This window comes from Heterocephalus glaber, unplaced genomic scaffold (genome assembly GCF_053883595.1).
Source record: "Heterocephalus glaber isolate CG9 unplaced genomic scaffold, H.glaber_assembly_v1.0 deba00001460, whole genome shotgun sequence".
Lineage (NCBI taxonomy): Eukaryota > Metazoa > Chordata > Mammalia > Rodentia > Bathyergidae > Heterocephalus > Heterocephalus glaber.
The window spans coordinates 12,961,889-12,980,231 of NW_028258307.1; the positions used below are offsets into that span (position 1 = coordinate 12,961,889).

The window sequence follows — 18,343 nt, forward strand, 5'->3', positions numbered from 1 at the left end:
GTGAAGTAAAGAAATTAGTCATAGGTCTCACCTCTCCACTTCATATCCAGTAGTTCTACAAATGGACCTTTCTGGATAAGAAGACAAAAATTCTTTGACTGATTGTATCATCTCCTAAAACTTGCATTGAGATGATAAGATTTGTCTTATAAGCCTCTTACACAGCTTCCTGTTTTCACAATACATATGTTGACAAGCCAGTGCTCTCTAGAACCCAAGCTGATGGAATAGGTGAACTATTGTAAGGGTAAAGGGAATCATAAAAGTTCATGCTTGAAAGGATTGTAATGATGTTCTGTGTTGAATACACTTCTGCTTAAATACCTTACATAAAGTCTCTGCCAAGTGATTCTACAGCAATGGTAGAATATGCCACGGTGGGAGAATTGCCAGGAATCTGTTTCATAACAGCCTTGAAAGGAAGACATATTTCCTTAATGTTTTATTCCATGTGAGAAGATACAGGGAAGAATTCATTATTTCTCCAGATAGTTTTTGGATAGTTCTGTTTGATCAAATATTTTCCCTTACAGTGAGTTGAAATATTTTTTCTCAATTTAACTTCCTTCTTTCTCTTATTCATTAATACCTTTGAATTGTACACCACCAATAATTATTTTTAATGTAAAATTATTCTAGTTGGACAAAAGCTCTCCTATCAAAGAAACAAAATAAATGCAAGATGTGATTGAAATGTGTGATGAATATTTAAACTAAAAGGAAATTATTACAGTAAAAACACATTGCTCTTAATCTCCCTAAAAATACTCCACCTCATTTCAAACACACTTATATCATCCTTCTGGCCATTTTCTGAAGCAGTTCCAAAGTCTACTTTTGTGAGTGTCTTTAAGACGTATGACTTAAAAACAAATCAATGAATGCTGCTGTCCAGTGTCGTCCAAAAAAAAAGGTAAAGGAAAGGCAGACTCCTACAGACATTTTATTGGGACCTCATCCACTCTGTGCACTGGATCTGGCACTGTGAGACTTCTGGCTTTATTCCAAAATTAAAATGGCCACAAAAGGTAAACATGTGCAACTGATTCAGGACATTGAGGCAGCCACAACAGAAGAACTAAATACATTCTTGAAAGAAGGCTGTCAGAACTGCTTCAGAAAGTGGCAAGAAGAGTAGAATGTGTTTGAAATGAGGGGGTATATTTTAAGGAGGATTAGTGATGATGTGTTTTTTTATGAAAAATATAGAATGCTTCATGAGTCTGTGTGGAATTTACCATAATACATTTGTATTTAAACATTCACCATATTTTTATCACACTTTGTTACTAGCTCCTTCGGCATTCTTGTCTCAGAAATCAACTCACAGCCTATTGTTGTTGTTATTTTAGATCCTTCTGAGTACTGTATGTGAGAGGAATAGTTAGGGTTCTTTGTCTATAAGCAACCCAAATCAAAATTGTTTAGTAAATAATAAAATAATAACAATAATAATTTATTATAATAATTCTATATAGCTTCCAGTATCAAAGCAAAAGTTTAGTGGATCTCAAACATATCAGGAGCCAGGGAAGAGCAGAGAGTTGAGGAAAACCTCTAAACGCAGCTGCCATCTTTATGGCCTTAATAATTTTGTTCCTTCTCTTCTCAAGACTAAAATTCCAGGGAAGATGCATCTCCTGACTGAACTAGGTTTAGGTGCCAGAAGAGAACAGAGGATTTGCCTACTGTACAAGCAGGAGAGCAGTGGTTTTACAAAGGAAAATTATGGTTCTGTTTGCACAAAGGCAAAACATGTTAGGTTCAAACAAAATCCCTAGGGACCCACTGACGGATGCACTGGTGTGTGTTCCAGACTGCATGTATCCTTGTGTTGGCTCTACAATCATGCTAGGAATTTAAGTGTGGACTTAGGATGGCTACACAAAATTTATAGAATGTTAGATTTTATATATCATCTAGTAATTCACATATTACCATTAATAGAAAATGTCTGCCTTAATCCTTCACTACAACATGTCACTTACTCACTGAGGGTGGTAGACATAGAAATATGTTACCCTTAAAGTAGGACTTACCTAGCTGCAGAGTGTGGTCGGGAGACAGTCTCTCACTTCTTGCTTCAGCTGAACAGAGCTATCTTCCCTCATTTCACACCTTTACTGGGGAAGTCTGTGACCTGTGACAGAGTAAGCTAGTTAAGGGGTAAAGGGCCAGTCTGTTCAACTAATTTTGGGGGACCTCTGAGGTGTAACATTCACCCATGAGCTTGCAACCTGCTTGATCAATGCTTTTATTTTGGATTTGCATTAAGTCTCAACTTTCCCTCTGCTGAATCCCATGCCTTCTCCCATGCCTGTCTTTTTCAAGTGCTGGTCTCCAAGAAACATCTTGAAATCCCAAATCCTAACACCTCTTTCAGAAAACTCAATTTGTAATATACTTAGAAACTGTGTTAAATTACAAAAAGAGATTAAATGAGGACATTTATCTCTTAACCAGAAGTCTAGTATTATTTCTACTTTTCCATTATTGTCTCACATCCATAGAGACCAATGACAGTTTGGCTGATTTGAGTCTTTCAAGATGAACATCAATCCAAAGTCATTAGATAACATTCATCAGATGAAAGATCATAAAATCACCATTAATCATCATTATCCCTTGGACCTAAGAACTCCAAGTACAGGTTTCTGGGTCACCCTTCCATCTCAATAAGCTAGTATTTTTTTTTTAGTGTTATAGCTCCAATCCTACAGGTAAAATACAAATTAATATTGTACTTTATGAGCAACACCCATACAAACTGAGTCTCCAGTACATGAGATATCCCCAAATATTATACACTAATCTCTACTTCCAATGATCTCAAGAAAATAATACTGAGCTTGTCATCTGTATCTTTACAGATATGTCAGTTCTCTCCTAATTTTCTCTGAAATCTTGATTGTAAGTCAGACAAAATTTTCTCCCCTCTGTGACTCTTTGTCATGAAACCTTATGAGTTATTGGTCTCTAATTGGAGAGCAGAAGAGTAGTTGTGATTAGGAGAAAATGAAGTGACCCAAAATTCTTGCTGGTCTATAAATTGAGACATATTTCATAATGAGCAAAAATATCAATGCATATAGTTTTTAATATGTTTAGGTTGATTAAGGTGAGTAGGCGCAAGTAGGATAATTTTCAAATGGCATAAAAATCACTAGTATTTTAAAATGAGTATATCTAATAGTTAAGTGGGGAGGCTTACTGAACTCAGTTTCAACAATGCTACAATTACAGATTTTCTTCAGTTGTGTATTTCATTAGCTCCATAAACTGGCTTAATATTAGCAACTCAATAGTTTGAATGTGAATTTAATTGCAAATTTCATTTTCTCTGTGTACTCCCAATTCATTTACTAAGTAATCTTGATAACACAGAGGGTGAAATATTGTGAAGAAAAAAGGGATACACTCAGGTATGTTACAGAAAATTGTTAGAATACTCTGATTGCTATTATAAGGAACAGGCTTTCATTTCAAAAAGGTTTCTGTTTGCCCTGGAAAGCTGAGAATACTCAGGCTTGAAGAGATGGCTGGACACAGTGACCTATCTCATGGTGAATGGACTCAGCTCTCTCCAGCCTCCTCACTTCTTAGGCCTCTGTTACTGAAACTCAGCTCCTCATTCTGAAATTCTAGCACATCTAGGGAAAAATAAAAGTAATACTTAATTCCAGGTAGTATCAAACTGACATTATATCCTTTGTACTAAAATAAATCTTAGAGTTGATTTATACAAAAGCGTTATGTAGAAAATGAATTAATATCATCCATTTGAAATATTCAATAAATATACACTTGGAATCACTTTTGACACTTGGTGTATCAATGGGAAAACAAAAGGAGAAAATCACCACCATTTCTACTTAACACCTCCAAATATATTCTCTAGCATGTGCATGTGGCCGGGAAGACCTTATGCTCTAGATTGATTTTGACTGATTGACTTTGAATCTCCTGCATATTCTCGAGCCCAAGAACCTCCACTCGTCCTCATTGGGGCTTCCATCTGACCTTGCTGTATCTATCCAAAATGCACCTGAGAACATCTCTCTCCCCTGTGCCTTTCTCTTCATATTTTTCTTGTTTATCAACTTCATGTTTTGGTCCATAGTGCTTTCTTTCACTTATCCAATGTCACTATATTGGATATATATATATATATTGGCTCAACTGAAAAATAATACAAAAATTTTTTAAAATAAAAATAAAATAAAAATTTAGAAATTGCCCAAATATACATAAATACAGAATGAAACACTAGTTACTTCTGGCAACAGTACAAGGAGAAGAAATGAGGATGATGCAGGTCAAAGGATATAAAAAAAGGATGTTTAGGAAGAGCAATTTTAGAGATCAAATGTCCAATATGAAGACTAATGTTAATGAAATTATATTAGAGATTTTTGTTAAATAGGTGGATTTTAGCTATTCTTGTCACAAAATAGTAACTAAGTGAAATAGTAATATGCTATGCTGCTTCACTATTGTAACCATTTCTCCATCTGTATGTATCCCATATTATTGTTTTGTATACCTCAATAAACACAATAAAATTCATTTTTTAAAAAAGGGTAATAGTCTCTATGGAAGTTTCGTGACTCATCTATTGCAACACAATCATGTGTTGCATTCATCTTCTAAGTATCAATGAAATGTAGTTTATATACCAAATCTCCCCAAGTACATTAAGCATGGTTTCATTTATTTTGTATTCCCCAAAGGCTGCAGATTACACTGAACCCAAGTGAACAATCAATGTTGATTAATTTAGTTTTCAATTAATCTTGTTAACTTCTCAGGGTTGTAGCTATCCTTTTAATGGTACAGAAGCATCTCAGTAGTCCTTTCAGCAATTAAAAATGAATCAATTGTCCATGATTTAGTTTTATGGGATGGATTTGTATTATTTATTTTTAAATTCTCCTTAAATACCACTGCAACATTTGTTGAAATGTTACTTCTAAAACCATTAGAAAATTCTAACAAATTCCATTTTTAAAATCCAGATTTATATTTAATTAGTATCTATTTACCAAATTTGTTAAATATAAGCAGCCTTTACCTTTTATACAAACTTATGGAATATGAATGAAAATAGCATAGTCATTAAATAATGAACAATTATTTAAAATTTTTTAACTCGGCCAGTGCACAAAGAAATGCTGTAAATGAATGACAATACATTAGAACATTGTATCTTGTGGAAATTTTTAATTTTAAGTCCCTTAGAAAAAAGTTTTTTCTTACTTTATATAATAATGTAGTTATTCATAATATAAAATTCCTGAATTTTTTATTTCTTTCTGATACTCTTTTCCATGTACTTAGAGCAGGAAAAGTATGAGTCATGGTTCTAATATATTTAGTTGCCATTTTAGTCAAAATGCTCTTCCCCTAAAGACAACCGTATCTATTCCTGAAACCTGTGATATTCAAGGTCACATGGACAAAGTGGACAGATACAATTAAGTCCTAATCTTGAGAGGGTGACATTTTCTTGGGTTATCTAGGTGGACACAATAAAACCAAGGGTCCTCAGAAGAGGAAGGCAGAATGGTCAGATTCAGATAAAACTGGAAGACTGTATAGCAAAGGAAATGCAAGTCAGAGTGTTGTAGGGTACAAGCCAGGGAACTCACACAGCCCCAAAAAGCTAGAGATGTCAACAAAATGGATGGGGCCCAAGAGCCTCCTACCCCTGAAGGAACACGGTCCTGTTCACCAAGTTTAGACTTCTAAAATAATCAGTTTGTCCTGTATTAAGCTACTAAATTTGTGGTAATTCTTTAGAGTAGAAACAGGGAACCAGTAGTAGATTATCCTGCCTTGAAGCCCCCGGGCTTTTGTTAATTCGTTTCACCTTGGAATACTCTGAATTACCAGAACTTCGTAATCATTTACTTCATTTTTTTATTTCATAGCTGAAGAATAAAAACTGTTTTCTGTAGTTAACATAGTTTCTTAAGAGAAAAAGAATCTATTGGCTACTATCAAAATTCTAAAAGTATGAAGTAATATTCCCCAACATAGATTTCTCTCCTTTAATCCCCAGCTATCACTACACCTTCTCAATTAGTCTACTTTGCTTCCTTAACACTTTGTGTCTTCTACTACAACACATTACGAGTGCAGGCATTAAAAACTAAGACCTAGCTGACAATAATAAAGGCATAAAACATACTATACAATGGCATTTTAAACTAAATAATCAATGTCCTACAATGACATTGCATGGTACATTTTATGTCTTAATGGATCACTATCAAAACTGTTGTCAAATCAGACAGTGTCATTTACTATATTTCATTCATACTAATACAAAATTTCTTAGAGGTTAAGTTATTTTTAGATGTCTTAATACAGTACAGTCAGCATATTTATTTTCATTAGGAAAATCAGTCTTTAAGAATTTACTACATATCTAGTATTTTAACACTGCAGTGCAAAATGTAACTCCTTAATGCTATAAAATTTACAGTTAAACTAAGGAAACAACAAATTAGTGAATAAAGTAGTATATGATTCATCATCAGGTATGTTCAAAGAAAATTAAAGTCTGACAAAGGAAAGCTTGGTTCTCAGAAAAGGCAATACGTGGACAGAACATGAATTGTGGTTAACAATACGTAGAAGATAAAGCTATGTGTAGATGAGGACAGAGGCTGTTTTAAGTGGAACAAATAGAGTAAAGGCACAGAAGATCACCTAAGTAGGGGACTGAAGTGACTGGGTGATATGGAGGAAGAGTAGAAGATAAGAATAAATGAGACGAAAAGTCCACATTTAAAAGAGCTTTCAGTAACAATTAGGAGATACCATGATAATCTAAGCAATCAAGTGAAGTGCTGAAGCTTTAACAAGGGAATGATTAGCAGAATGAGTTGAAAAATCAAAAAACCAAAAATTAAAACATCAAATTGAGGGGATTCTGAATAGAGAACAAGGTTTTAATAAAGGAGCAATCTGACCCATTCAAGGGATGCATAACTTGTGATACCATGAAGTGTCCAGAGCCTACACTATGATCCTTAAATGTTATAAATTTACCTTAGGAGTGATAGAATGTACTAATTTACAAGGTTTTTTGAATTATATAAGTGCATCAATTTATTACTAGTGCATTTTCAATAAATTGATTTAAAGAAATCTATTTTTCCTTGATGTTAGAAAGAGGTTCTGGGCAAGTGAATTTCTGGGCAGCAAGCAAGATCAATGGATACCTACAATCTGGGTCAAAAGGAGCTTACACATTGGATAGAACAAAAATGGCTTTCACCCAAGCAGGAATTACCAGCTTTATCTCAAGTGAAGATTGAGGATGTCAGGTACATTCTCAACTGATGGTGCCTGGATCTGCTCATAAGGTCCTTACACCACTCTACTGGTTTTTATTTATGCCATGCTGGGAATATAAGCAGGGAGAACAGACCAGGTTATTTAGGAGTAGCTATTCCCATGAGGACTCAGCTCTGGCTGAGGCCCTTCAGTCTTGGACAGAGTCAAGTCACATAAATTAGAACAGAGCAATATATAAACGAAAAAAGAAAGAAAGAAAGAGAGAAAAGAAAGAAAGAAAGAAAGAAAGAGAGAAAAGAAAGAAAGAAAGAAAGAAAGAAAGAAAGAAAGAAAGAAAGAAAGAAAGAAAGAAAGAAAGAAAGAAAGAAAGAAAGAAAGAAAGAAAGAATACAAAATGATCACTTCCTTACTTTGTGGTACGTTGGAAACCAAGTCACACTTCAACAGAGATATTAGATGAAATGAGGAAAACTGATCATACCAGAGGCAAAAAGAAAAAAAAAAAAAGGATAAAAGGGTTTAAAGTGTTTATTACTTCTGAAAACAATCAACTATATTTGTACTTCTCCTTGTCATATCTATAATTTTCTCTTGCAAGCTATTTGTCAATGGCCATTGCTCTTTCTCTGACATTTTTAAATCAATCTTTTTCCTGAACTTTTCCATTAAACAGCTTTACTATCTAGGTGCAAATAATAAGGAACATAGATATAAGCCCACAATGAAGTAAAAGAGTAAGGTCTGGAGAAGGTTTGCCTATGTAAGTGAATGAGATTTTTCCTGGTAGAGGATACACAGGCCAAAAACTAAAACCAGGGCTAAACCCAAGAAGAAGGATAAATTCAGGCAACTGAGACAGAGAAAAATGACAATAGGGTACTTGGGGGAAGGTATTTCTGAAATGACAGCTCCAAAGAAAGAAGAACTACAAATCTGGGGAACAAGTCAGAGGGAATGAGAGCAAAAGGTAAATCAGCAAGGGGACCAGGGCAATTGTGAAATGCAGAACTGCCTTACACAGCCTGCTTTCCAGGGCTCCTTAGGACGGTCACGTGAATAAGTTAGTTGAGCTTAAAGATCTAAGGATAGCTAGGATCACCCCAAGTAATCATTTATGAACTGTGAATGATACTCCTGGGTGTAGCTCCCCAAATATTTTCCATTTTAATAACCTGTACCTTAAAATGTCTTAGAATGGCATCTTCTTAAACTGGCAGTCCCCAGGATACCATTTCACATATGCTACATACTGTAAATTATACAAGTCATGCTTTTATGAAATTATTTTCTGCCTGTTCTTTCTCACTTTTTATTTTGTGATATAATTTAGTATTATAAAGGAAATAAAATTTCTTAAATCTCAGGAAGTAGTTATTAGCAACAAAGATTCTATTGATCTTTTACTTCTTCAATACTCTGAAAGTTGCTTGCTTTTCTCTGAATAAGTATGAGGCCATGAGAAAGATATATTTGAGTTTCATCTTCCAAATACAAAGTTACTTTTGAAGTTACTTTTTGAAAATGTTAGCCATCATATTTCCATCTCCTGAACCAAAGTTGGACACTGTTTTAATATTATAGATTTCATCTGAAAGATTCTTAATGTGTTATTTTATTCATTCTTTATCCTGTGTAATGCACATTGCAGAAAATACTAATCCAAGGACATGTGAAGTCTCTGTTAGGATATAACTTTTCTCGTATCATTTTTATAACATTTACTCTAAATTGAAGTGCAAATGTACTATACTAACAGCTTCACTGTCACTACATGGATCTTTTCACTATTAGGATTTCCTGAACAAAGAACAATTAAAATGTCTAAAAATTAAGCACATAATAAAATATGAGATGAATTATTAAGAGGAAAATGTGGATTATGTTTTTCAGAGGGGTTACTATATAAAAAAAGAGTCTGCACAAAGTGCATATTTGCACTAATGACACTTTCACCATTCAATCTATGTAATAATTATTATCTAGCTCAAATACTGTGACCAGATATAATTTGCATATCATCTAAAAAGCTATGTGGCTATAATCTGTTTTGTGGAAGTACTAAAGGCAGTGGTGTATGAAAGACACAACCCCTATCAGCTACCTTCTTTTTCTTTTACGGTCCAAAGGCCTATGTGAGAGTCATCAAAGAAAAGGCGACTTCTCTTTAAATGTTTCTTGGGGACTTAGAAATACAAGGTGAGCAGCACTGAAAATTTTTGAAAATTTTGGCCAAGAAGAGAAACAAGTAAGTAAAATAATGAGTGTGAACCAATCAGGATTGCGAGGCTAAAAAGTATAGGGGGGAAAGGAAGACATAGGCATGGAGAATGGGTTGAATGATAATGTCATGGATACTTATATTTAAAATTGGTCATTCATCTGCCTACTTTTGAAACCTCCAACCACATTCTCTTTTCTTTGCTTATTGAGATACCTTCCTTCACCCTCCTGCTACTTATCAGAACTCTGCCTCAAGGTTCCAAATAAATAGTATTTTCTCTCACATTGTTCCTCATCTTCCTCCAAGAATAAATCTTTTTAACATAGAATATGCATGTTTATTGAGTGAGCTATTGTGGCCAGTGTGACGCAGTGTAAGTATCTCAGGATTTAGAATCAGAGTTGGATTAGTTCTATCATTAATTTGCTGTATAGCCTTGAAAAGTTCTTTAAGCCTCAATAATTCTTGTGTATAAAATGATATCTATTTTATGGCGCTATGGTAAAACTCAAACAAGATGAAATAAAGTGTTTAGTACTTGGTAGAGTCACAGTGACTTTTGGTTCTCTTTGTTTCTCTTTTTCAGTCTCTGTTTTTCTTGACAAATTAAAAATAACAACAAAAATTCTCATAATGTCAATGTTACAGTTTAGGTAGCAGGAATTTACTAGGTACTTACTAAATCCATAGTCAACAGTAAACCACTGTGAATACTGATCCATATGTTCAATGTCTCATTTCACACGTTAGCAAACTATGGTCTGCAGGCCAAATAGAGCCACTGCCTATTTTGTACAGGCAAAATTTAAGAATAGTTTTCACACTTAAACGTGGTTTAAAAATCAAAAGAATACAGTTATGCTTACTTGTTTATTGTTAGCTACAGCTACTTTTGTACAACAGTCACAAAGTAGAAGAAGCAGAAACTGCATGAGCTACAAAACTAAAAATATTAACTATCTTTGTTCCCCTCTGAACATAATATATTGACATAGTATAATATAGCATCAATGCTGAATAGCATGATTATGTGCAATACATAAATATGAACTATCTATACACATCTGCAGATCTAACTTGGAAGAAAGGTACATAAAATTGAAAGCAAAACTCGATGCTTTAATAAAAGTAAAAATTAGGACCAAACACTGCCATAAATCAGAAGTAGTGCCTCATATACGTACTTAACTATACAGATGAAAACAGGCATTACCACAACACAATTTAACTATTCTCATTTATATATAAAAAACACAAGTTTCATACAAAAAAGGTACATAGATAATGTGCATCTATCTACCTTTTATAAAGAAAGCTTGCTAGTCTTTGATTAATATCAATAGATAACTGCATTCATGAGGAAGGCAGTTTCCCAGAATTTAGTGTTAATTTCTTGATGACTGTACAAAAATGACTGTGACCCTAACCACAGTTTATATACAATAAGTCTTGACTAATCATTTTAAATATATAAAGAAGTACACTTGATCTTAGCCAAAAGGCCAAGAAGCGATTATAAAGAAATAATTAAATTTATTTCAAAACAGATTTTTGAAATATGCTTTCTATATCCTTTTAAATCCTGTAAAATCTGTGGTAATGTCTCCTAGATCTTGATATTGTAATTTAAAAAATGTGTAACTGATATTGTGTAACAGGAAGAAAAGGTCTAAAGGTGCAGGGGAAGTGGGAGGGGTAGGGGAAAGAAAAAAGGGAAAAGAAAAAATATGAGAAAAGGAAAAAAATGGAAACTAAGTCTTTGCAAATAGGGAAGGGTGGAGGGGGTAAAGGGAGGGCAAGGGAAGGGGAAAAAAAAAGAACCAAGATACTCATGTAAAGGTACAAGATCGCAATGATGAATGTAACTGTGTTTTATACCGAAAATGTACCAATAAACTTAATGGAAAAAAAGAAGAAATAATTAAATAAGTGATATAGGTCCTTTGCAAGGTAAATCACTTCCTTTATTTAAGTTTAATGTAAAATAGGAGATTATAGTATCTGTATAAATTATATAGATTATGAAGATATCATTAAATGCCCAAGAAATTCAGATCTTCAGAAAAAGTTATGCTTCAGATTAATATAAACCAGACTATTTAAGTGTTAGGTTAAAGAACATGACATTTAAAGTTCTATATCTAAAATTTTCTTGGAAGACTGATATAACAAATTTCATCAGTCATTAAAAATACATAATTAGAGAGACTAAGATTTAATGAGCTGACATTTAAAGATAGTTAAAAACAATTTTCTCATTTTTCCCTTGCATGCACTTAGGTAAAAATAAAATGAATAGTTAAGAAGATTGATAACTGTACTCAATATTCTTTCTAGAATTTTGGCAAGCACATATTATTTTGACATTTTCATCTTTTAAAAACAAACTATAGTCATGATTTTATTTATGGCTTATTCAAAAGAATTAAAAAATCTAATAACCAGGTATTAATTTAGTGCTTTTCTAAAATTTGGATGTGTATATGAATCACTTGGGGAATTTGCTACAGATGGAAATACTGCTTTAGTCATTCCCAGGTGATGTTAATCTATACCGAGCAGCAAGGTCTAAATAATACTTTCTTCTCACACAGAGACAAAAAGTATTGTGGCCTTGCTTTAAATTTAATAATTTTGCTTCTGGCATCTTATACAAATTCAGCATAAAATTGCTTCATTTGATCCTTGAGTTGGAGATTTCAACAAACTATTGGACTGTTTGGAACTTTAAATGTTAATCTTTTTATAAAAGGAACATCTTTTCCTACTTTCAGAATAGCAATTTGAGTTTAACAACATTCTATTTTTCTCTATAATCCTCACACCCATTATGTTTCTTATTTATAGGAAAGAGTTAAAATCAGATGGCAGAGGTGGAATGTAGGTATGAGTTTATTTATTATACCAAAATTTACATTAGCCGAGAGAGAAGTTCCAAAAATATTTATCAATGAGAGCATTCATCCTAGAGACTTTCCTAACTGCTCTTAAATGTTAAGGAGAAAGAAACACATCGTGCTTGAGATGGTAGTGTCAAACACTAAAATAGGGTGTTCTGAATAAAATTTTAATAGTCAGAAGTAACTCCCCAGAGTAACCCAGTGATCGAATAGCAACATGTGGCACCTACAGATTCACTTGTTCTCTGCCTAGGAAACAAAGTCAGAACATACAAGGCTTCCACAACACGACACTCCCTGGCCATTGAGTTCTCTCACAACTCATTCCTCATTCCATACACCAGGTCTGTCCATAATTAGTCTCTGCTTCTCATCTCTGTGAATTTGCATCGCTGTTCCTTGGCCTCTGGGCCTTGTCTGTAGAAGTCTCATTCACTGTCCTTAAAGACCTCATCTCTCTTTACAGTTGGAGTGCTTTCCCTCACAAACCCCATTCCTGATATTACAGTACTCATGCCAAGGCTGGGATTCTTTGCATACAACAGCCTTTCCAGAATAAGAATATTCTAGCTGTGCTTACATTCCAGGGCCAAGAACAGTGTGTTATGATAGAAAAAAAATTCCAGTGAATTGACAAATAAATAAAACAACTTCCAATTTTGCGTAAAATATATAAGGAACTATAAAAACATAATCATTTTGGACATAGGTGTTTTAGAAAATTGTCATAGAAGTTTCTGAAAATTGTCATAGAAGACAAGAAAACATGATAAGAAAATCTAATGTAGGGTCCTGGGTTGGATCCTGGAATAGAAAATAGATGACAGTGAAAAACTTGGTAGAATAATAATTTTTAAAAGTCTGTAATTAATATAATGAATAGTATGGAATCACTGTTAAAATCTGAGTTTCAATAAAATTAAAATGTAAAAGTTATAATCATGTAAGATGTTAACCTCAGGTGAAGCTGAATGGTAAGTTCATCAGACACTCTGTATTATTTTTGTAATATTTATGTAAATCTACAATTGTAAAATAAAAGGTTAAGAGAAAGTCTATTCATATCATATTCTCAAGAAATATTTCTTAAACTTAACTAGCCATTCAATAAATATTTACTAAAATGTCTAACATAATAAGAATTCAAAAATTTGTTTAACAAACTTCTGCTGACATGAATAACACAACATATGATGACTTCTTATTTTGGAATTACTGTTATTAAAGACATTTTTGATTTGATCAACAAAGACAGCAAGTACTATTGGCAGAATGTCATAGTTTAAGTGCTATGGCTTGTACCTAGATGTCCCCTTAATGCCTCATATGGTCATAGGTGGAGTTTTTGCAGGTGGCTGGATCTAGAGTGTGCTGGGATTAAGAGTGTGATGCTGGGATTTTTCATGGTGTGATGCTAGAATTAAGGGTGCCCCAACCCAAGTGTGAGTGCTACCTGCCCTAAGGGTGGGTAGCCTGGATAGAATTTAAGGGACATAAAGAGGGCTGCTGTTTTCGCTGCTTGTCCCTTGCTGCTTTTGCTACCTTCTGCCTGCCATGAACAGTTTCTTCTCTGTGATCAGTTTCTTCTCCTTCCCAGTTTCTTCTCTGCTATGCTACTCTGCCTTGGAGTCACTTGACTATGGACTGAAACCTCTACAAACTGTGAGCCAAAATAAACCTTTCCTCCTTTAACTTTAGGTGTTGGGTATTTTGTTTCAGCAGTGAGAAAAGTAACTAAGCCATTAAGTGAACAAGATAGATGGTACCTCCTCAGACTATTATTAAATTAGGAATAATATTTCCATTTGGTTGTTACTTTAAGCAACAAAGAAAGATAATACCAGGGAAAACATTTTCATATGCAACAAAACAGGAAATATATTACATAGACCATATTTTAGATAAAATTTAATAGATACAAAATTATTTTAAGTAAATAGTATAATTTATGTTATGACAATGAATAAATAGAATTATAACATGACTATATTAACCATCTACAGCAGCATTTAAATAGTGTGCTTATCATCCAGTCTAAATAATGACCCCATAAAGTCGTATTTTCATTAAAGAATGACAAAACTACACACACTGTGGAGGTTATATCCTGAGCCAAAAGTCTCAGTGTTTACCCAACAAGAATCCCTGGTGTGAATCCATTCTCGCTCAACACAAAGGATTAATTCACATCTGTGCTACTACTAATAGCTTTTTGGTTTTTTCCCCACCAAATATAGAAACTATTTGCAGTCTACAAACTGCTTGTAACTATTAAATAATTGTATAAAGGCCAAGAATCAAACCCATGCATGTTTTTAACACATTTTTATTTGCATTTACCAACAGAACTTTCATAGTTATAGCTGGAAATTTTTTTCTTTTGGACAAAAATTATAGCTGCTTTATTACACTGATTCTAAATTCTAGATCATTTATTAAATTCTGCAATCATTAATGCAATGTGACATATTTCTTTTAAAAATTTTATGTATTCATTTAGTAACTGTAATGAGAAACTAATATAAACAGTGGCACTAGGGTTTCCTGTGGTGAATGCATGTAGCAAAAAGGAAATGAGTGTGAACAAGTGCTGATTGTGTGTTGCCCAGGAAACCACAGCATCCTCTGCTTGCAAGCATAGTTTGGATGCCACAGTGCTGTTTCACTGTCAAGAACTTGGCTTTTTTCCTCTATTTTTTAAGGAGACTATTTAATATGTTTTAGAAAAAAAAAAAAGTGATGAAGAAACATCTACTTAAATATTTGCCAGATATAGTGACAGGTACTTCTACACAGAAATTAAAATATTGGTTTTCTTTATCTGAAACTTACCCTTTTTTGTTAGTTTCTATTAAGGAATGAGCTCTACTTGTCAGTCATTGAATTGCTCAGGCCAAAAACAACTGTTAGTCATCTTTGACTACTTGTACCTAGTGCACCCTCCTCCAACCTATAAGTAGCTCCACTCTACTTATATTGTGCACTGTGAATCTGACCAGCTCTCTGCATATCCACAGCTACTGTTGGGAGCAATGCTACATAATTCTAGGGAAAAATCATTTGGTTAGCCTAGTTCTCTTGCCTACAGCCCAGCTACAGAATAACTCCAGTTTGGCCTCCGGTCACAACTGAGACTTCAGTGATCCAGTGATGCTGTGATTCTCCAGGACAAGAAACATCCTGGGAGAACAAACATCTGCTCAGTTCCTCGTTGTTCTTGGACTGTTAACATCTTGTTTACCCGAGATGTATTGAACTCCCTGCAAGCCTTTTGTTACACCTTGTTTATCCTAATGTGAACTATTGAACTCTCTGCAAGTCATTTGTTACGTTTGTTTCTCCCGATGTACTGAATTCTCTGCAAGTCATTTGTTATGAGGTACTGAATAAAAGGTGTGGTAAGCTGGGGGGCTTTTGTCTTTGCTGCCCAGAGCAGCATTGATCAGACCCAAAGCTCAGCTTCTTCTCAGTGTCATTTTTCTACCTTTCCTGTAATTCGCCGTGTGCTGCTGTGGCTCCTAGGAGACCAGGACTCACTGCAGAGGTTCTGGTAACGTCCCCTTCCCCTGTTCCCTATAAGCTACCATCCAGAATTGCTTGTTAAATTCATGCTTCTCAGAAGTTTGTTCTCCATATTGCATTTATAGACCCTTTCCAAAACTCAAATAATTTCTAATCATCCTTGGCATAGAAAAAAATACCTTGACAAAAGCAAGGGAGACTCTGAGCCTACATCCCCTGTGCACTTCTCAACTCCAATTTTTTCCTCATTTGTGCTTCAGACATTCTTATGAGAACATTTCAGAACATTCCAGTACTAACATAAGTTTAAATTTTGTAAAACTCCTTTTCAACTTTTTAAAGATTAAAATGTTTTAAAAGTAAGGTAGAATTTTACTTTGCTTCTTTGGTAAAATTTTCGTGGCTTTCATAAAATGACATGACATATGGCTTGATCCCAGAAGGTGAATACTCTGAGCCACAAAGCCTGTATATTCAAGACATTCTTAAACAAAACAAAACAACAACAAAAAGAAACAGAACAAATCTGCATTTATTTCCACTCAATAGGTTTTCCTAGAGGGTGCTGTACTTCTCTGTGAAATCTTGTATTTCAAAACATTGGAATCCAGATAGAACCATTATGTTTTTAAGGAATAGTGATTTAAATAGAGTAAAAGCTACAAACCCACTCAAATGAATTCATAAGATATTACAGACTTTAAAAAACTGTATATATACACAAATGTACTGGCTATATATCAATACTTTGTAATGTAACCTGTGGCATCAGTGCATTCTGACTGCAGAGATGAAAGCAAAATGATTTCATCAGCTTAAGAGACACATTCTTCTGAGAGGTAGCCAATGACATTATAACCTGAAGGAAAATTTCTTTGATTTTTCTTTTTTCAACAGCCCATACCAGTAACCAATTGAAAATAAAATGTCATAGGAATAGAAAACTGGTGGTTTTTATTTTAGATATGTTTTGCTATTATAGTGCTGAGTTACAATTCATGGAGTGAAGCGCCGTGGATCATGGAAAGGCAAAGCAGCAAGCAAGAATATTCCAGAGATCATCTAGGCCAGGGTGAACATTTTCCAAAGATTGTGACTGGTAGCCACTGTTGTCCATAGACAGCTCCACCACATACATGCCTCCCCCCGAATCATGATTGGTCATGTAAATGTGAAGACCAAAGGAATACAACAGAATTGATGCTGTGCCAGCTCCAGACATTGGAGAAGACTGAGAGTTTCCATTTCCTCTGCTTTGGAATCCAGCTGCATGGTACAAAGAGCCCTGACCCCAAGACCATTATGCTGAGAAGCCTGACTTTTGGAGAGGTTTGGGGGATGAAGACACTGAGTAGTACAAAGAAAAAGAGGTCAAGACATATAAAGGAAGCACTCCTGGACATCAGCTTGGTCAAACCTTCAACAAATTAAAGCTCAAGCTATAATAAGACTACAGTGACACAAGAGACCCCAATCAAGAACCTCCCAGATGAGCCCAGTAAACTCTCAAAACTATGAAAGGCAATAAAAGTATTGTTTTAGGCTGTCAGTCTTAGAGTGGTTTGTTACTTGGTGACCAATAAACAGAAGGCTCGTTTAGGAACACAGAGATCTAAGAGGACAATATCCAACCTCTCTTAAATTCCATTGCCTGGCCCTTTCTAGGTTACCACTTTCTTTAAGTATCTCTATCACTTGTTTTTACAAATAATCATTCAACATTTAGTAAATGCTGCCTTCTATTGCTAGTGCATGTATGATTTATTTATTGCTAATGAGATAAAGTTCCATGTGGAGGGAATGGCAAAAGCAGATTGCTGGGTTCTGCCCCCAGAGTTTCTGATTCAGAAGATCTAAAATATGGCCCAATAACTTGCATTTTTAAGAAATTCCTAAGTTATGCTGATGTTGCAAGGACAACACTTACAAACCCTGATTCCCATTTTCTATAACGTGCCCCATGAGCAGTATCTGCGGGTTCATTTGTTTTCACATAACCACTCTATGTAAAGCATCACATCTGTGCATACCTACCAGCAATGCAGAACATGTAGATAGTTTCCATAGCTTCAGGTAGGATTCAGAAATGCTGCTTAAATGATCAACTTTGAGCTCATTTTTGGGCAAGATTATTCTTGTGCTAGAAGTGCCCCAATGTTGTGTCTGACGTATATGGTTGCCACTCAACTCTTTAAGCTTAGTTAAAATTGAGGAAAAAACAAAGTTAAAGTGCAAAATTATTGATAATTAGGGCAATAATTTTGGGATTACAGGGAAAATGTTCAATACAAGGTTAGGAATTGTGTCTGAACTGAAAAATAATTAAACAACAATGTTAGATTTTTAAGCAGTTCAAAACCATAGATCTCAAGAGACATTTATTAAGCAGCTGCAC

At 34.4% G+C, this 18,343-nt stretch overlaps 1 protein-coding gene and 1 pseudogene across 21 annotated transcripts in view; both read right to left on the minus strand.

Annotated features, from left to right (window-relative positions):
• Marchf1 (membrane associated ring-CH-type finger 1) overlaps positions 1–18,343 on the minus strand; it is a 1,027,787-nt gene that overhangs the window by 390,884 nt on the left and 618,560 nt on the right. The gene's annotated exons all lie outside the window — the stretch shown is intronic.
• LOC147826905 (U2 spliceosomal RNA) lies at positions 10,885–11,040 on the minus strand (annotated as a pseudogene).